Source organism: Oncorhynchus masou, chromosome 27, assembly GCF_036934945.1.
Source record: "Oncorhynchus masou masou isolate Uvic2021 chromosome 27, UVic_Omas_1.1, whole genome shotgun sequence".
Lineage (NCBI taxonomy): Eukaryota > Metazoa > Chordata > Actinopteri > Salmoniformes > Salmonidae > Oncorhynchus > Oncorhynchus masou.
The window spans coordinates 56,066,464-56,088,387 of NC_088238.1; the positions used below are offsets into that span (position 1 = coordinate 56,066,464).

The 21,924-nt window shown below is 45.7% G+C and overlaps 1 pseudogene; it reads left to right on the forward strand.

Moving 5' to 3' along the window:
• LOC135516446 (stromal interaction molecule 2-like) overlaps window positions 1-21,924 on the forward strand; it is a 102,571-nt pseudogene that overhangs the window by 50,894 nt on the left and 29,753 nt on the right.

Consider the following 21,924-nt stretch of genomic DNA (forward strand, 5'->3'; position numbering starts at 1 on the left):
ATATCATCAACCATGTGCTGTTAACTAGTGATTATCATAAGATTGATAGTTTTTTATAAGATAAGTTTACCATGGCTCCTTGCTGCACTCGCATAACAGGTAGTCAGCCTGCCACGCAGTCTCCTCATAACAGGTAGTCAGCCTGCCACTCAGTCTCCTCATAACAGGTAGTCAGCCTGCCCCAGTCTCCTCATAACAGGTAGTCAGCCTGCCACACAGTCTCCTCATAACAGGTAGTCAGCCTGCCACTCAGTCTCCTCATAACAGGTAGTCAGCCTGCCACAGTCTCCTCATAACAGGTAGTCAGCCTGCCACACAGTCTCCTCATAGCAGGTAGTCAGCCTGCCACGCAGTCTCCTCATAGCAGGTAGTCAGCCTGCCACTCAGTCTCCTCATAACAGGTAGTCAGCCTGCCCCAGTCTCCTCATAACAGGTAGTCAGCCTGCCACGCAGTCTCCTCATAACAGGTAGTCAGCCTGCCACGCAGTCTCCTCATAACAGGTAGTCAGCCTGCCACGGAGTCTCCTCATAACAGGTAGTCAGCCTGCCACTCAGTCTCCTCATAACAGGTAGTCAGCCTGCCACGCAGTCTCCTCATAACAGGTAGTCAGCCTGCCACGCAGTCTCCTCATAACAGGTAGTCAGTCTGCCACGCAGTCTCCTCATAGCAGGTAGTCAGCCTGCCACGCAGTCTCCTCATAGCAGGTAGTCAGCCTGCCACTCAGTCTCCTCATAACATGTAGTCAGCCTGCCACGCAGTCTCCTCATAACAGGTAGTCAGCCTGTCACGCAGTCTCATAGCAGGTAGTCAGCCTGCCACTCAGTCTCCTCATAACAGGTAGTCAGCCTGCCACGCAGTCTCCTCATAGCAGGTAGTCAGCCTGCCACGCAGTCTCCTCATAGCAGGTAGTCAGCCTGCCACTCAGTCTCCTCATAACAGGTAGTCAGCCTGCCCGCAGTCTCCTCATAGCAGGTAGTCAGCCTGCCACTCAGTCTCCTCATAACAGGTAGTCAGCCTGCCACGCAGTCTCCTCATAACATGTAGTCAGCCTGCCACGCAGTCTCCTCATAACAGGTAGTCAGCCTGCCACGCAGTCTCCTCATAACAGGTAGTCAGCCTGCCACGCAGTCTCCTCATAACAGGTAGTCAGCCTGCCACAGTCTCCTCATAACAGGTAGTCAGCCTGCCACAGTCTCCTCATAACAGGTAGTCAGCCTGCCACTCAGTCTCCTCATAACAGGTAGTCAGCCTGCCACACAGTCTCCTCATAACAGGTAGTCAGCCTGCCACAGTCTCCTCATAGCAGGTAGTCAGCCTGCCACGCAGTCTCCTCATAACAGGTAGTCAGCCTGCCACCCAGTCTCCTCATAACAGGTAGTCAGCCTGCCACCCAGTCTCCTCATAACAGGTAGTCAGCCTGCCACCCAGTCTCCTCATAACAGGTGGTCAGCCTGCCACCCAGTCTCCTCATAACAGGTAGTCAGCCTGCCACCCAGTCTCCTCATAACAGGTAGTCAGCCTGCCACCCAGTCTCCTCATAACAGGTAGTCAGCCTGCCACTCAGTCTCCTCATAACAGGTAGTCAGCCTGCCACACAGTCTCCTCATAACAGGTAGTCAGCCTGCCACAGTCTCCTCATAACAGGTAGTCAGCCTGCCACAGTCTCCTCATAACAGGTAGTCAGCCTGCCACAGTCTCCTCATAACAGGTAGTCAGCCTGCCACAGTCTCCTCATAACAGGTAGTCAGCCTGCCACGCAGTCTCCTCATAACAGGTAGTCAGCCTGCCACGCAGTCTCCTCATAACAGGTAGTCAGCCTGCCACTCAGTCTCCTCATAACAGGTAGTCAGCCTGCCACGCAGTCTCCCATAGCAGGTAGTCAGCCTGCCACTCAGTCTCCTCATAACAGGTAGTCAGCCTGCCACAGTCTCCTCATAACAGGTAGTCAGCCTGCCACGCAGTCTCCTCATAACAGGTAGTCAGCCTGCCACTCAGTCTCCTCATAGCAGGTAGTCAGCCTGCCACAGTCTCCTCATAACAGGTAGTCAGCCTGCCACGCAGTCTCCTCATAACAGGTAGTCAGCCTGCCACGCAGTCTCCTCATAACAGGTAGTCAGCCTGCCACACAGTCTCCTCATAACAGGTAGTCAGCCTGCCACTCAGTCTCCTCATAACAGGTAGTCAGCCTGCCACTCAGTCTCCTCATAACAGGTAGTCAGCCTGCCACGCAGTCTCCTCATAACAGGTAGTCAGCCTGCCACGCAGTCTCCTTAACAGGTAGTCAGCCTGCCACTCAGTCTCCTCATAACAGGTAGTCAGCCTGCCACGCAGTCTCCTCATAACAGGTAGTCAGCCTGCCACGCAGTCTCTACCATAACAGGTAGTCAGCCTGCCACGCAGTCTCCTCATAACAGGTAGTCAGCCTGCCACACAGTCTCCTCATAACAGGTAGTCAGCCTGCCACTCAGTCTCCTCATAGCAGGTAGTCAGCCTGCCACTCAGTCTCCCATAACAGGTAGTCAGCCTGCCACTCAGTCTCCTCATAACAGGTAGTCAGCCTGCCACTCAGTCTCCTCATAACAGGTAGTCAGCCTGCCACACAGTCTCCTCATAACAGGTAGTCAGCCTGCCACACAGTCTCCTCATAACAGGTAGTCAGCCTGCCACGCAGTCTCCTCATAACAGGTAGTCAGCCTGCCACGCAGTCTCCTCATAACAGGTAGTCAGCCTGCCACGCAGTCTCCTCATAACAGGTAGTCAGCCTGCCACTCAGTCTCCTCATAACAGGTAGTCAGCCTGCCACGCAGTCTCCTCATAACAGGTAGTCAGCCTGCCACAGTCTCCTCATAACAGGTAGTCAGCCTGCCACGCAGTCTCCTCATAACAGGTAGTCAGCCTGCCACAGTCTCCTCATAACAGGTAGTCAGCCTGCCACGCAGTCTCCTCATAACAGGTAGTCAGCCTGCCACGCAGTCTCCTCATAACAGGTAGTCAGCCTGCCACAGTCTCCTCATAACAGGTAGTCAGCCTGCCACGCAGTCTCCTCATAACAGGTAGTCAGCCTGCCACGCAGTCTCCTCATAACAGGTAGTCAGCCTGCCACGCAGTCTCCTCATAACAGGTAGTCAGCCTGCCACGCAGTCTCCTCATAACAGGTAGTCAGCCTGCCACGCAGTCTCCTCATAACAGGTAGTCAGCCTGCCACGCAGTCTCCTCATAACAGGTAGTCAGCCTGCCACGCAGTCTCCTCATAACAGGTAGTCAGCCTGCCACGCAGTCTCCTCATAACAGGTAGTCAGCCTGCCACGCAGTCTCCTCATAACAGGTAGTCAGCCTGCCACGCAGTCTCCTCATAACAGGTAGTCAGCCTGCCACGCAGTCTCCTCATAACAGGTAGTCAGCCTGCCACGCAGTCTCCTCATAACAGGTAGTCAGCCTGCCACGCAGTCTCCTCATAACAGGTAGTCAGCCTGCCACGCAGTCTCCCTCATAACAGGTAGTCAGCCTGCCACGCAGTCTCCTCATAACAGGTAGTCAGCCTGCCACGCAGTCTCCTCATAACAGGTAGTCAGCCTGCCACGCAGTCTCCTCATAACAGGTAGTCAGCCTGCCACAGTCTCCTCATAACAGGTAGTCAGCCTGCCACAGTCTCCTCATAACAGGTAGTCAGCCTGCCACGCAGTCTCCTCATAACAGGTAGTCAGCCTGCCACGCAGTCTCCTCATAACAGGTAGTCAGCCTGCCACGCAGTCTCCTCATAACAGGTAGTCAGCCTGCCACAGTCTCCTCATAACAGGTAGTCAGCCTGCCACGCAGTCTCCTCATAGCAGGTAGTCAGCCTGCCACGCAGTCTCCTCATAACAGGTAGTCAGCCTGCCACGCAGTCTCCTCATAGCAGGTAGTCAGCCTGCCACGCAGTCTCCTCATAGCAGGTAGTCAGCCTGCCACGCAGTCTCCTCATAACAGGTAGTCAGCCTGCCACGCAGTCTCCTCATAACAGGTAGTCAGCCTGCCAAGCAGTCTCCTCATAACAGGTAGTCAGCCTGCCACGCAGTCTCCTCATAACAGGTAGTCAGCCTGCCACGCAGTCTCCTCATAACAGGTAGTCAGCCTGCCACACAGTCTCCTCATAGCAGGTAGTCAGCCTGCCACGCAGTCTCCTCATAACAGGTAGTCAGCCTGCCACTCAGTCTCCTCATAACAGGTAGTCAGCCTGCCACGCAGTCTCCTCATAACAGGTAGTCAGCCTGCCACGCAGTCTCCTCATAACAGGTAGTCAGCCTGCCACGCAGTCTCCTCATAACAGGTAGTCAGCCTGCCACGCAGTCTCCTCATAACAGGTAGTCAGCCTGCCACAGTCTCCTCATAACAGGTAGTCAGCCTGCCACAGTCTCCTCATAACAGGTAGTCAGCCTGCCACTCAGTCTCCTCATAGCAGGTAGTCAGCCTGCCACACAGTCTCCTCATAACAGGTAGTCAGCCTGCCACTCAGTCTCCTCATAACAGGTAGTCAGCCTGCCACGCAGTCTCCTCGTAACAGGTAGTCAGCCTGCCACACAGTCTCCTCATAACAGGTAGTCAGCCTGCCACTCAGTCTCCTCGTGGAGTGCAATGTGATCGGTGTCCAAAAATGCAGATTACCGATTGTTATAACTTGAAATCGGCTCTAATTAATTGGCCATTCCGATTATTCGGTCGACCTCTAGTGTTAATACAGGAGGGTGTGTTGATGATACAGGAGGGTGTGTTGATGATACAGGAGGGTGTGTTGATGATACAGGAGGGTGTGTTGATGATACAGGAGGGTGTGTTGATGATACAGGAGGGTGTGTTGATGATACAGGAGGGTGTGTTGATGATACAGGAGGGTGTGTTGATGATACAGGAGGGTGTGATGATACTGTAGGGTGTGTTGATGATACTGTAGGGTGTGTTGATGATACAGGAGGGTGTGTTGATGATACAGGAGGGTGTGTTGATGATACAGGAGGGTGTGTTGATGATACAGGAGGGTGTGTTGATGATACAGGAGGGTGTGTTGATGATACACAGGGTGTGTTGATGATGATACTGTAGGGTGCGTTGATGATACTGTAGGGTGCGTTGATGATACTGTAGGGTGCGTTGATGATACTGTAGGGTGGTTGATGATACTGTAGGGTGTGTTGATGATACAGGAGGGTGCGTTGATGATACAGGAGGGTGCGTTGATGATACAGGAGGGTGTGTTGATGATACAGGAGGGTGTGTTGATGATACAGGAGGGTGTGTTGATGATACAGGAGGGTGTGTTGATGATACAGGAGGGTGTGTTGATGATACAGGAGGGTGTGTTGATGATACAGGAGGGTGTGTTGATGATACAGGAGGGTGTGTTGATGATACAGGAGGGTGTGTTGATGATACTGTAGGGTGTGTTGATGATACAGGAGGGTGTGTTGATGATACAGGAGGGTGTGTTGATGATACAGGAGGGTGCGTTGATGATACAGGTGGGTCGTTGATGATACAGGTGGGTGCGTTGATGATACTGTAGGGTCGTTGATGATACTGTAGGGTGCGTTGATGATACTGGAGGGTGCGTTGATGATACTGGAGGGTAGTTGATGATACTGGAGGGTGTTGATGATACTGGAGGGTCAGTTGATGATACTGTAGGGTGCGATGATGATACTGTAGGGCATGATGATACTGTAGGGTTTGATGATACTGTAGGGTGCGATGATGATACTGTAGGGTGCGATGATGATAACAGATGATGATACTGTAGGGTGCGATGATGATACTGTAGGGTCGATGATGATACTGTAGGGTGCGATGATGATACTGTAGGGTGTGTTGATGATACTGTAGGGTGTGTTGATGATACTGTAGGGTGTGATGATGATACTGTAGGGTGTGATGATGATACTGTAGGGTCGTTGATGATACTGTAGGGTGCGTTGATGATACTGTAGGGTGCGTTGATGATACTTGCGTTGATGATACTGTATTCCGTTGATGATACTGTAGGGTGCGTTGATGATACTGTAGGGTGCATTGAATACAGGAGGGTGTGTTGTTGATACTGTAGGGTGCGTTGATGATACTGTAGGGTGTGTTGATGAACTGTCGTTGATGTTACTGTAGGGTGCGATGATGATACTGTAGGGTGCGATGATGATACTGTCCACGATGATGATACTGTAGGGTGCGATGATGATACTGTATGGGATGATGATACTGTAGAAATGATGCTACAGGAGGGTGTGTTGATGATACTGTAGGGTGTGTTGATGATACTGTAGGGTGTGATGATGATACTGTAGGGTGTGATGATGATACTGTAGGGTGTGATGATGATACTGTAGGGTGTGATGATGATACTGTAGGGTGTGATGATGATACTGTAGGGTGTGATGATGATACTGTAGGGTGTGATGATGATACTGTAGGGTGTGATGATGATACTGTAGGGTGTGTTGATGATACTGTAGGGTGTGTTGATGATACTGTAGGTTGTGATGATGATACTGTAGGGTGTGTTGATGATACTGTAGGGTGTGATGATAAGGGTGTGTTGATGCTACAGGAGGGTGTGTTGATGATACTGTAGGGTGTGATGATGATACTGTAGGGTGTGATGATGATACTGTAGGGTGTTTGATGATACTGTTGCGTGTGATGATGATTCTGTAGGGTGTGATGATGATTCTGTAGGGTGTGATGATGATACTGTAGGGTGTGATGATGATACTGTAGGGTGTGATGATACTGTAGGGTGTGATGATGATACTGTAGGGTGTGATGATGATACTGTAGGGTGTGATGATGATACTGTAGGGTGTGTTGATGATACTGTAGGGTGTGTTGATGATACTGTAGGGTGTGTTGATGATACTGTAGGGTGTGTTGATGATACTGTAGGGTGTGTTGATGATACTGTAGGGTGTGTTGATGATACAAGGGTGTGTTGATGATACTGTAGGGTGTGTTGATGATACTGTAGGGTGTGATGATGATACTGTAGGGTGTGATGATGATACTGCAGGGTGTGTTGATACTGTAGGGTGTGTTGATGCTACAGGAGGGTGTGTTGATGATACTGTAGGGTGTGTTGATGATACTGTAGGGTGTGATGATGATACTGTAGGGTGTGATGATGATACTGTAGGGTGTGATGATGATACTGTAGGGTGTGATGATGATACTGTAGGGTGTGATGATGATACTGTAGGGTGTGATGATGATACTGTAGGGTGTGATGATGATACTGTAGGGTGTGTTGATGATACTGTAGGGTGTGTTGATGATACTGTAGGGTGTGTTGATGATACTGTAGGGTGTGTTGATGATACTGTAGGGTGTGTTGATGATACTGTAGGGTGTGTTGATGATACTGTAGGGTGTGATGATGATACTGTAGGGTGTGATGATGATACTGCAGGGTGTGTTGATACTGTAGGGTGTGTTGATGCTACAGGAGGGTGTGTTGATGATACTGTAGGGTGTGTTGATGATACTGTAGGGTGTGATGATGATACTGTAGGGTGTGATGATGATACTGTAGGGTGTGATGATGATACTGTAGGGTGTGATGATGATACTGTAGGGTGTGATGATGATACTGTAGGGTGTGATGATGATACTGTAGGGTGTGATGATACTGTAGGGTTTGATGATACTGTAGGGTCGTTGATGTTACTGTAGGGTGCGTTGATGTTACTGTAGGGTGCATGATGATACTGTAGGGTGCGATGATGATACTGTAGGGTGCGATGATGATACTGTAGGGTGCGATGATGATACTGTAAAGCCATGATGATACTGTAGGGTGCTGATGATGCTACAGGAGGGTGTGTTGATGATACTGTAGGGTGTGATGATGATACTGTAGGGTGTGATGATGATACTGTAGGGTGTGTTGATGATACAGGAGGGTGTGTTGATGATACAGGAGGGTGTGTTGATGATACAGGAGGGTGTGTTGATGATACAGGAGGGTGTGTTGATGATACAGGAGGGTGTGTTGATGATACAGGAGGGGTGTTTGATGATACAGGAGGGTGTGTTGATGATACAGGAGGGTGTGTTGATGATACAGGAGGGTGTGTTGATGATACAGGAGGGTGTGTTGATGATACAGGAGGGTGTGTTGATGATACTGTAGGGTGTGTTGATGATACTGTAGGGTGTGTTGATGATACTGTAAGGTGTGTTGATGATACAGGAGGGTGTGTTGATGATACAGGAGGGTGTGTTGATGATACAGGAGGGTTTGATGATACAGGAGGTGTGTTGATGATCTTTCCCTTTTTGATACAAAGGTCGTTGATGATACTGGAGGGTGCTCGATGATTCGATTGATGATACTTTCCTGGCGTTGATGATACTGGAGGGTCGTTGATGATAAGGGTGCGTTGATGATACTGTTGCGATGATGATACTGTAGAATGCGATTGATACTGTAGGGTGATGATGATACTGTAGGGTGCTGATGATGATACTGTAGGTGCAATGATGATACTGTTTTCGATGATGATACTGTAGGGTGCGATGATGATACTGTAGGGTGCGATGATGATACTGTAGGGTGTCATGATGATACTGTATGAAATGATGATACTGTAGGGTGCGATGATGATACTGTAGGGGCTGATGATACTGTAGGGTCGTTGATGATACTGTGTGCGTTGATGATACTGTGGAGTTGATGCTACAGGAGGTCCATGCTGTTGATACTTGGTGCCTGATGATACTGTTGCCGTTGATGATTGTGGGTGCGTTGATGTTACTGTAGAACATGATGATACTGTCAGTGCATGATGATACTGTAGGGTGTGTTGATGATACTGTAGGGTGTGTTGATGATACTGTAGGTTGTGATGATGATACTGTAGGGTGTGTTGATGATACTGTAGGGTGTGATGAAACTAGGGTGTGTTGATGCTACAGGAGGGTGTGTTGATGATACTGTAGGGTCACATTTAAAAAGAGTTGCCTTTGTTGATGATACTGTAGGGTGTGATGATGATACTGTAGGGTGTGATGATGATACTGTAGGGTGTGATGATGATACTGTAGGGTGTGATGATGATTCTGTAGGGTGTGATGATGATTCTGTAGGTGTGATGATGATACTGTAGGGTGTGATGATGATACTGTAGGGTGTGATGATACTGTAGGGTGTGATGATGATACTGTAGGGTGTGATGATGATACTGTAGGGTGTTTGATACTGTAGGGTGTGTTGATGATACTGTAGGGTGTGTTGATGATACTGTAGGGTGTTTGATGATACTGTAGGGTGTGTTGATGATACATAGGGTGTGTTGATGATACTGTAGGGTGTGATGATGATACTGTAGGGTGTCATGATGATACTCAGGGTTGTTGATACTGTAGGGTGTTTGATGCTACAGGAGGGTGTGTTGATGATACTGTGGGTGTGTTGATGATACTGTAGGGTGTGATGATGATACTGTAGGGTGTGATGATGATACTGTAGGGTGTGATGATGATACTGTAGGGTGTGATGATGATACTGTAGGGTGTGTTGATGATACTGTAGGGTGCGTTGATGATACTGTAGGGTGCGTTGATGATAGTTGATATGCGCTGTGATACTGTAGGGTGCGTTGATGATACTGTAATGATACTGTATCTGCGTTGATGGCTGCCGATGATACTGTGTGCGATGATGATACTGTAGGGTGCGTTGATGATACTGTAGGGTGCGCTTGCTGATGATACTGTAGGTTAATAATAAATGATCATCCTGTAGGGTGTGTTGATGATACTGTAGGGTGTGATGTGGTAGGGTGTGTTGATGCTGACATATGTGCTGTAGGGTGTGTTGATGATACAGGAGGGTGTGTTGATGATACAGGAGGGTGTGTTGATGATACAGGAGGGTGTGATGATGATACAGGAGGGTGTGTTGATGATACAGGAGGGTGTGTTGATGATACAGGAGGGTGTGTTGATGATACAGGAGGGTGTGTTGATGATACAGGAGGGTGTGTTGATGATACAGGAGGGTGTGTTGATGATACAGGAGGGTGTGTTGATGATACAGGAGGGTGTGTTGATGATACAGGAGGGTGTGCTGATGATACAGGAGGGTGTGTTGATGATACTGTAGGGTGTGATGATACAGTAGGGTGTGTTGCTGATACTGTAGGGTGCGATGATACTGTAGGGTGTGTTGATGATACTGTAGGGTGTGTTGATGATACTGTAGGGTGTGTTGATGATACTGTAGGGTGTGATGATACTGTAGGGTGTGTTGATGATACTGAAGGGTGTGTTGATGATACTGTAGGGTGTGTTGATGATACTGTAGGGTGTGTTGATGATACTGTAGGGTGTGTTGATGATACTGTAGGGTGTGTTGATGATACTGTAGGGTGTGTTGATGATACTGTAGGGTGTGTTGATGATACTGTAGGGTGTGTTGATGATACAGGAGGGTGTGTTGATGATACAGGAGGGTGTGTTGATGATACAGGAGGGTGTGTTGATGATACAGGAGGGTGTGTTGATGATACAGGAGGGTGTGTTGATGATACTGTAGGGTGTGTTGATGATACTGTAGGGTGTGTTGATGATACTGTAGGGTGTGTTGATGATACTGTAGGGTGTGTTGCTGATACTGTAGGGTGTGTTGACGATACTGTAGGGTGTGTTGAAGATACTGTAGGGTGTGTTGACGATACAGGAGGGTGTGTTGACGATACAGGAGGGTGTGTTGACGATACAGGAGGGTGTGTTGACGATACAGGAGGGTGTGTTGATGATACAGGAGGGTGTGTTGATGATACAGGAGGGTGTGTTGATGATACAGTAGGGTGTGTTGATGATACTGTAGGGTGCGATGATACTGTAGGGTGTGTTGATGATACTGTAGGGTGTGTTGATGATACTGTAGGGTGTGTTGATGATACTGTAGGGTGTGTTGATGATACTGTAGGGTGTGATGATGATACTGTAGGGTGTGTTGATGTTACTGTAGGGTGTATTGATGATACGGTAGGGTGTGATGATGATACTGTAGGGTGTGATGATACGGTAGGGTGTGTTGATGATACTGTAGGGTGTGTTGATGATACTGTAGGGTGTGTTGATGATACTGTAAGGTGTGATGATACTGTAGGGTGTGATGATGATACTGTAGGGTGTGATGATGATACTGTAGGGTGTGATGATACTGTAAGGTGTGATGATACTGTAGGGTGTGATGATGATACTGTAAGGTGTGATGATACTGTAGGGTGTGATGATGATACTGTAAGGTGTGATGATACTGTAGGGTGTGATGATGATACTGTAGGGTGTGATGATGATACTGTAGGGTGTGATGATGATACTGTAGGGTGTGATGATGATACTGTAGGGTGTGATGATGATACTGTAAGGTGTGATGATACTGTAGGGTGTGATGATGATACTGTAGGGTGTGATGATGATACTGTAAGGTGTGATGATACTGTAGGGTGTGATGATGATACTGTAGGGTGTGATGATGATACTGTAGGGTGTGATGATGATACTGTAGGGTGTGATGATGATACTGTAGGGTGTGATGATGATACTGTAGGGTGTGATGATGATACTGTAGGGTGTGATGATGATACTGTAGGGTGTGATGATGATACTGTAGGGTGTGTTGATGATACTGTAGGGTGTGTTGATGATGCTGTAGGGTGTGTTTTCCCAGTCCTCTGTTTGTTTTAGACCCCCTGCTCCGTCTCTCCAGAAACTCCTGATCCATAGATTACAGTAGATCCAATATTGATTTAAGGGATCAGAATGTGTTAACATAATGCAGTGACGTGTATGAAAGTGTTCACATACAGGTGAGAGTAAAGTACACATGGCGTGTTGTCATTGGATAATGCTAGCTAGCCAATGAATGAAGCCACGGGAATTTCTGGTGAATAGTGCAATCTTTGGTCCGTTGGAGGAAGAGCTGGTGGGAAACACAGACCCATGTGTCTGCCGTAGCTCTCCTCTGACGACCACGTAATCTACACCAACCACCGGAACCAGCAGGCACCCACAACCACACGCAGATCCAGCGTTACCCAGCGTCCCCGGTGTCTGTGTGCATGCTTGTGTTGTTAGTGTGAGTGAGTGAGTGTGTGAGTGAGTGAGTGTGTGTTAGCGAGGGATCTGTGCCTAAGGACAACTACAGAATGAGAAATGACAATGCTTTGTCTTTCAGCTCGCCAGTTAATCACTCGGTCCCAGTCAGTAACTGTAACTGTGGTATTAGCTGGCTGAGTCGATGTCATGGTTACTTACTACTGCAACTCTGCTTCAGTTCTTTGACGTTGATGTTCTTTCACCTTGTAATACAGAGGCGTATTTTGATGCGCTGACTATAGCTGTTCTCTCTGTTCTGGTGGTTGATTTATGGACATGAAGAGGGGAATTAGAGTGTTGTGTTGATGATAACGTCAATAATTGATATTGTCGTTAAGGTTAAGGAGAACCGGTATACTGTATCAGTTAGAAGGCAACAAGATAACACCAGGGACAACCAATAGCGCAAGCAACCAACACACATCTCACATGAATGGAAAACATCTTGTTTATGTCACCTCGAAATAGACTTCCTCCTTTATTTCCATTAATGTTCCCGCCCACTCACCCAGGATGCTTTGTGGCCCTGCGAGCGCTGAGTTTAGAGGTTCTTCCTGCGACACCAGAGACGGCGTATCGCCAGACGACCGCCACACACAGGAAGTTGCCTTCATAAACAACGTGTCCTCATAAACCCCACAAACAGATGTCGTCGGCAAACCCACATACACTTTCAAATCACTCCTTTTACAAACAGCACCAGAACCAGTTGTACCTGCTCTGTCAGCAATACTTAATGGATTCAGATGTTTCCACATGCATCCAGGACATCTTTCTTCAGAAGTGCAGATGGGACATTTTACTGCAGATGTTTAGCATAGTTTCATATTGGCAGTAGATTTGCCTGAAGTTGTAACAGTGACAGGACTACAGTACACATTTGCTCTGAAACAAGATGTTTCCTTCATGTTGTGAGTTTGTTCGCATGTGTGTGAGAGCGAGCGAGAGGGAGACGTTCCATTATTGAGGTTTTCCAAGATCAGCCAACTGGTTTCCAGGGACTATTTTTAGCTCACTGTTCTCAAATTTGACCCCTTTTGGGTCGTATTCTGACGGGTGTTTTTATTTATCATGAGTCCCCCGGAACACTGTGTCACCACGGATCACTTCACTTCCTGTCACATGGGTCATTGTAGGGTCAGCACGTCACACACATACACTTGCGCACTGAGAATGATGTGACACACACTGAAAATGACATCTGAGAGGAAGGGAATGGGAAGGTGGGTTTTGTGTTCCTGAATTGCAGCAGGTGGCCTACCCAAGTTCCATTTGGTATTTTCCAAGACTTTTGATAATAAACTTAAAACACTTTTCTCAAATTGGGCTCAACTTAAACAAAATAGTAGTATTACTGTACAAGGTCTACAGGGTTTTTGTCTTCTGTACAGCACCATCTCTTTCCTGGGTGGACGGCATGACTTGTCTTTGTAGAATGGATGTGCTGTAAGAAGTGGTGAGGGAGTTGGACTTGAGACACGACCCATGGTTGTTGTCACACTGATGCAATACTGAATGCACTTAGCGCTTAAGATATCATCAAGTAGCCAAATAGAAGCTATGTAAATATGTACATTTCTGTGACGGAGGACGCTTGCTAAGCAAATGAATTATATGACCTTTGTAAACATCATTTAGATATGCTAAGCCTCCTTCAAAAACATTTTGTCTTCATGACAAGTTGCATTTCATTATTTAGCTGCATTACTTTGATTATAATGTCAATGATTTACTGAACATATATTTTATATGTATTTTTTCCAGTTAAGCGGTACCGTCCAATCACGCGCCCTTGCCAATAGTTTTGCCAAGTAACATGGGTTTCTTACCCAGTGTCCTCTCACCTGTACTTAGCCTGGGCTGTGGTCCAATCAAAAGTCAATGTTTCCCTTTATCCATACAGTTAACTACATCATTTATAACATAGGGATGCAGCAGAGATAATGCTATGACCTGGTCTAAAGCAGAACACCAGTCAGTATCTGGTGTGACCACCATTTGACTCATGCAGCATGGCACTGAGTTGATCAGGCTGTTGATTGTGGCCTGGTGAATGTTGTCCCACTGCTCCTCTTCAATGTCTGTGCGAAGTTGCTGGATTTTGGCAGGAACTGGAACACGTTGTTGTAGACATTGATCCAGAGCATCCCAAACCTGCTCAGTGGGTGACATGTCTGGTGAGTGTAAAGGCCACAGAAGAACAGGGACATTTTCAGCTTCCAGGAATTGTGTACAGATCCTGGCGACATGGGGCCGTGCATTATCATTATCATTATCATACTGAAACACGAGGTGATGTCAGATAAGTGGCACAACAATGGGCCTCGCTCGTCACAGTATCTCTGTGCATTCAAATTGCCATAAATAAAATGCAATTCATCCACGAAGAGCACACTTCTCCAGCGTGCCAGTGGCTGTCGAAGGTGAACATTTGCCCACTGAAGTCGGTTAGGATGCCGAACTGCAGTCCAGTCAAGACCCTGCTGAGCAGAGGAGCTTCTCTGAGATGGTTTACAGTTTGTGCTGAAAACCTTTTGGGTTCATTAGCTGTCCTTGTGGCTTGTGAAGAAACCGGGTGTGGAAGTCGGATTTTAACGCATTTTAAAGAAGAAAGCTTTTTGTGCGTATTGAATATTTCTGGGATCTTTTATTTCAGCTTGTGAAACATGGGACCAACACTTTACATGTTGATGCAGTGTTTACGTTGCTGTGTTAGTGTGTATTGTTCAACAGATAGTGTGTAGGGGTCCTGTGTGGCTCAGTCGGTAGAGCATGGCGCTTGCAACGCCAAGCGTCGTGGGTTCGATTCCCGCTGGGACCACCCATATGTAAAAAAAAGTAGTGGCCCCAGCCGACTTGTAAGTCGCTTTGGACAAAAGCGTCTGCTAAATGGGATATATTATTATTATTATTTAACAGATAATGCCTTACTCGTGTCCAGTGGAATATTGTTTAAAGAGATAGTGTCTTATTCTATAGATCCCAGCTGGTTTGACACTCTGCACTCACTTTCCTGTCTGTCTTGACGAATATAGTCTGGTTTAGAGTAATGACTGGTCCATGTGCAGTGTACACTACATTATCAGCTGTGTGTAGGCTGTCATCTGTGCATGTGTGCACTTTTGTGTGGTTATAGCGAATACATAGGCATGCTTTTGTGAGTGTGTGTGTGTTCCATTGGACTGTATAGATAATGTGAGTGTGTGTGTGTGTGTGTGTTCCATTGGACTGCATAGATAATGTGAGTGTGTGTGTTCCATTGGACTGTATAGATAATGTGTGTGTGTGTGTGTGTGTGTTCCATTGGACTGTATAGATAATGTGTGAGTGTGTGTGTGTTCCATTGGACTGTATAGATAATGTGTGTGTGTGTTCCATTGGACTGTATAGATAATGTGTGTGTGTGTTCCATTGGACTGTATAGATAATGTGTGTGTGTGTGTGTGTGTGTGTGTGTTCCATTGGACTGTCTAGATAATGTGTGTGGCACTCGCTCAGGCAGTTTGGCGCGGGCCCAGATCACACTGTCCTTTTGAAAGGGATACAGTGGCTTGCCAAAGTATTCACCCCCCTTGGCATTTTTCCTATTTTGTTGCCTGACAACCTGCAATTAAAATTGAAAAAAACAACAATGATTTACACAACATGCCTATCACTTTGAAGAAGCAAAATATTTTTTCTTGTGAAACAAACAAGAAATAAGATAAACAACTGAACTTGAGCGTGCATAACTATTCACCCCCCAAAGTCAATACTTTGTAGAGCCACCTTTTGCAGCAATTACAGCTGCAAGTCTCTTGGGGTATGTCTCTATAAGCTTGGCACATCTTGCCACTGGGATTCTTGCCCATTCTTCAAGGCAAAACTGTTCCAGCTCCTTCAAGTTGGATTGGCTCTGCTGGTGTACAGCAATCTTTAAGTCATACCACATATTCTCAATTAGATTGAGGTCTGGGCTTTGACTAGGCCATTCCAAGACATTTAAATGTTTCCCCTTAAACCACACGAGTGTTGCATTAGCAGCATGCTTAGGGTCATTGTCCTGCTGGAAGGTGAACCTCCGTCCCAGTCTCAAATCTCTGGAAGACTGAAACAGGTTTCCATTAAGAATATCCCTGTATTCAGCACCATCCTTCAATTCTGACCAGTTTCCCTGCAGATGAAAAACATGGTGTTCCCGGGTGATGAGAGGTGTTGGGTTTGCCTCCAGACTTAGCGTTTTCCTTGATGGCCAAAAAGCTAATCTTTTGGCTCATCTGACCAGAGTACCTTCTTCAATATGCTTGGGGAGTCTCCCACATGCCTTTTGACGAACACCAAATGTGTTTGCTTTTTTTGTTCTTTAAGCAATGGCTTTTTTTTCTGGCCACTTTTCCGTAAAGCCCAGATCTGTGGAGTGTACGGCTTAAAGTGGTCCTATGGACAGATACTACAATCTCCACTGTGGAGCTTTGCAGCTCCTTCAGGGTTATCTTTGACCTCTTTGTTGCCTCTCTGATTAATGCCCTCCTTGCCTGGTCTGTGAGCGTTGGTGGGCGGCCCTCTCTGGCAGGTTTGTTGTGGTGCCATATTCTTTCCCCAAAAAATTATAATGGATTTAACAGTGCGCCATGGAATGTTAAAGGTTTCTGATATTTTTTTATTACCCAACCCTGATCTGTACTTCTCCACAACTTTGTTCCTGACCTGTTTGGAGAGCTCCTTGATCTTCATGGTGCCGCTTGCTTAGTTGTGTTGCAGACTCTGGGGCCTTTCAGAACAGATGTGTGTGTATATAATGAGATCATGTGACAGATCATATGGCACTTAGATTGCACACAGGTGGACTTTATTTAACTAATTATGTGACTTCTGAAGGTAATAGGTTGCATCAGATCTTATTTAGGGGATTCCTAGCAAATATTCACGCACCACTTTTCAATTTTTTCAATTTTTTTTTGAGTATTTTGAAACTATTTTTGATTTCACTGAACCAGTTTTGACTATTTTGTGTATGTCCATTACATGAAATCCACATACAAATCTATTTAAATTACAGGTTGTATTGCAAAAAAAATAAAAAATAAATGCCAAGGGGGATGAATACATTTGCAAGGTACTGTAGGCTGTACTGCTGGACTCATTTGCTGTAGGATTCTCTCGAGCACAAATGAAAACAATGTGGCCTCTTGGGATGTGAGAGGGATATCATACTAGACTGTAAAATGGAAACATTGCTGGAAGAGGGTTTCTCAGACATGATGTTTTTGACAGGATACGATAGTGCCCATGCGGAAATCCAATGATACAGTTTTGCTCTCTGATGCTGTTAAATGTCTTCAATACAATTTCAGACATTAATTTTTGAGAGGCGCGGTTCTTTGCAACCTTGGAGTGACGTGACCTTGTGGTACAGCACTATTCACCCATTAGCACAGTGTTTTTAAAAACAGATAATGTCAAATAAATATGTACATAATAAATCATGTAAATAATAAATCATGTAAATCTGTCTGGATGTGAATTGTGAACATCTGTCAACGCCTCGCCAAATGGATGTTTATAGATGTGATTATACCATGGCATTATGGAATTCTCATTTCTGATTGGCTTGGAGGGCATTCTAGAGCGTTCATTATTTCCTTGCAGCGGGCGGTTTATCTGCACGGTCAAATTCAATGGCTATAGTTCATTCTTACATGTTCTATATTTGAGCTGCTTTTGAAAGCAAAAGTCAAATTTGGCATTTGTTGAGTTAGATTTTCCTAATAGCAAGCTATGACTGATGGTTTGGTTAGTTAAACTAGCAAGTCTGTGTTTGGTTATCAAGGCAACTACTGTATCTATCTAGTCAACTTGCAAGCTACTTCAGTGGATGTTGAACACATTTCTTATGCCAAATTAACGCATTTCTGGCGGAAAATGTGTTAAATTATAGCCATGGTATAACAGGGATAATCAAATAGGGGCTCTATGCGTTCTCTGGAAAATAAAATCTCTCTGTGGAAGGTGAGTTCCGCCACTTCCACGCCATTAATTATTTAGCATAAAATGCATAGGCCCTCATTGATTATCCCTTACTTAATACACAAGACTTGATGCCTGCGACCTTTAACCTGAGTATGACCCATAACATTTGATCTTTGAACTCTCTCCAGACCCCTGTCTGACAGTGATGCCTCCATGCATGGGTGACGCAGACCGTTTCAGCCTGGAGGCCCTCCGGGTCATTCACAAACAGCTGGATGACGACAATGACGGGGGAATCGAGGTCAACGAGAGTGTAGAGGTGAGTAATACTAAAACTGGATTAGTCTATGTATGTGACATTCGCTGATCATTTGTGAAACCAAGTCATTGGTGTTATCAAGTCATGTATGTGACCTGCTTATTTCTGTTACAAGTCATGTGTGTAATTTGGTCATTGTTGTTTTGAAGTCATCTCTGTTACCAAGTCGTCATTGTTCCCTGGTCATTTCTGTTTTCCAAGTTAATTTTTTATGATAATGTTTTGAGTATGCGTTGTTAAGGTGGGTTAAGTTGACCTGAACTTGGCCTTAAAGCCTTACAGCCTCATAAACAACGCCATAAACTAATGGAGTAATGTTTGCAAGCCATTATCAGCTTAGGAAGCTCGTGGAGAGATAGTGGAGATAAGAGAGGGAGAGAGAGAATTATAATATGATAGGCCTTTCTCAGTGTGATTGACAGTAAGACCACCATGACCTGGTCTGACCTATAACCTCTCGTAATCAGCACCGTCTTAGTTGAATAAAAAAACACATTTATTGTGTGTGTGTGCTTACACATTTGTGTTTGTGTGCCCATGCATGTGTGGGATGACGGAGCAAGGCCCTGCACCTTTGTGGGAGGACGGAGCAAGGCCCTGCGCCTTGAAAGAGTAAAGAGAAGCTTCGTAAAAGCTCATGTTTATGGCCCCAGTAGGATTTGATCGCTCTTCTTGAGTGCAAGGAGGCAGAGTTTCCCATTCTGCCAGGACATGAGCTGTCCTTGGATCAGCCCTTAAGAGGACGGTTGTAGTGTCACTAGAGATCCCCAGTGGTGTACGAATAGGTGCAGGGTGAAGGTCCATGTAGACGCTGATCTTGGGTCATTTTTTAAAATGTATTTAATTTTCTCCACTAGTGGTTAAGGTTAGGATTTGGGGAGGGGAATTTGATCCTAGATCTGTACCCCAAGCGAAACTTGACCCTGGAATGTGTGACTATTCCCAGGGAGATTGGATTGACACACTCGGGCGAACATGTGACATGGTCTGCTCTTTTCTGTTCATGCTGTGTTAGGAGCCTCACCGTTTTAGAAAATTCACCCAATTTCACACTGAGTGTACAAAACATTAAGAACACCTTTCCATGACAGACTGACCAGGTAAATCCAGGTGAAAGCTATGATCTCTTATTGATGTCAGTTGTTAGATGAAGGGGAGGAGAAGGGTTAAAGAAGGGTTAAAGTTTTTTAATCCTTGAGACATGGATTGTGTCTGTGTGCCTTTCAGAGGGTGAATAAACACAAGATTGAAGTGCCTTTAAAACTTCTCTAGGATATGTGGGACGCTAGCGTCCCACCTGGCCAACATCCAGTGAGATTGCTGAGCACCAAATTGAAATACAGAAATACTCATTATAAAAATTCAGAAAAGATACAACTATTTTACATTGGTTTAAAGATTCACTTCTTGTGAATCCAACCACGGTGTCAGATTTCAAAAATGCTTTACGGCGAAAGCAAACCATGCGATTATTTGAGAACATAGCCCAGCAGACAAATCATTACAAACAGTAACCAGCCAAGTAGAAGAGTTACACAAGTCAGAAATGGAGATAAAATTAATCCCTTACCTTTGAAGATCTTCATATTGTGGCACTCAGAAGACATTCATTTATTCAATAAACGTTCATTTTGTTCGATAAAGTCTCTTTATATCCGAAAACCTCCGTTTTGTTTCTTCAGTAATCCACAGGCTCAAACGCAGTCACAACAGGCAGACAAAAAAATCCAAATTGTATCCGTAAAGTTCATAGAAACATGTCAAACGATGTTTATATTCAATCCTCAGGTTGTTTTAATAATCTATAATATTTCAACCAGACAATAACGTCGTCAATATAAAAGGTAAACAAGAAAGGCACTCTCGGTCACGCATGAAAAAGCTCTGTGACACGGCAGGGTCCACTCATTCAGACTGCTCTTACTCCCTCATTTTTCAGAATACAAGCCTGAAACAATTTCTAAAGACTGTTGACATCTAGTGGAAGGCACAGGAACTGCAATTTGAGTCCTAAGTCAATGGATACTGTAATGGCTTTGAATAGAAAATCCTACTTCCTGAATGGATTTTTCTCAGGTTTCCCCTGCCAAATCAATTATGTTATACTCACAGACATTACTTTAACAGCTTTTGAAACTCTAGAGTCTTCTATCCAAATCTACTAATTATATGCATATCCTATCTTCTGGGCCTGAGTAGAAAGCTGTTTAATTTGGGCATGCTTTTCATCCAAATTTCAAATGCTGCCCCCTACTCTTGAGAAGTTAAACAGGGTATGGTAGTAGGTGCGAGGCGCACCAGTTTGTGTCAAGAACTGCAATGCTGCTGGATTTGTCACTCAACAGTTTCCAGTGTGCATCAAGAATGGTCCACCAGCCACAGAACATCGACACAACTATTGGAGTCAACATGGACCAGCATCCCTGTGGAACGCTTTCCACACCTTGTAGAGTCCATGCCCTGATGAATTGAGATGCTCTGAGGTGTTCCTTATGTTTGGTATACTCAGTGTATATACATTATTCCCAATAACTTGTTTGACACACTTTGTTTGATTATTAATGAAAAATTGTGTTATGGGTTAAATGCCTTTTGGGAGTTGGTGAAGTCGGTGTTGATGGTGACAGGGTTGATGGTGACAGGGTTGAGGATACAAGGGTTGGAGAAAGGGGGCCACTTTAGGGATGTCCTCACCCCCTGCCACACACATCTTGGCCCACACCCACCCATAATGTGGGAGTGACACCAGCGTTTCCCCTCTACTTCTCTTACACACACTCACACTCACACAACCTCAATCTCTCTTCCTGGCAGTAGTGAGGTAACGGAGTTGACAGTAACCTTGTCACAGGGGACATAATATGGTGATAGTGACACCAGTAGTGAGGGGGTTCTAGTGTAGTGTAGGCTACTGGATAGTGACACCAGTAGTGATGGGGTTCTAGTGTAGGGCTACTGGATAGTGACACCGGTAGTGAGGGTTCTAGTGTAGTGTAGGGATACTGGATAGTGACACCAGTAGTGAGGGGGTTCTAGTGTAGTGTAGGCTACTGGATAGTGACACCAGTAGTGATGGGGTTCTAGTGTAGGGCTACTGGATAGTGACACCAGTAGTGATGGGTTTCTAGTGTAGGTCTACTGGATAGTGACACCAGTAGTGATGGGGTTCTAGTGTAGGGCTACTGGATAGTGACACCAGTAGTGATGGGGTTCTAGTGTAGGTCTACTGGATAGTGGACCATCACCAGTTTGACTGAGTGCGAGTTGGACCTCAGTCAGCAAAGTTATACGAATAGATTAGCTATTTTTATAGATGTGGATTATTCATATTGTGACCAATTTTCTTAATATTCAGTTACTTTATAATTCAGTTGGGGGTTGTTCTGCTTGTGGAGTGTATGGGGTTGTTCTACTTGTGGAGTGTATGGGGGTTGTTCTGCTTGTGGAGTGTATGGGGTTGTTCTGCTTGTGGAGTGTGGGGGTTGTTCTGCTTGTGGAGTGTATGGGGGTTGTTCTGCTTGTGGAGTGT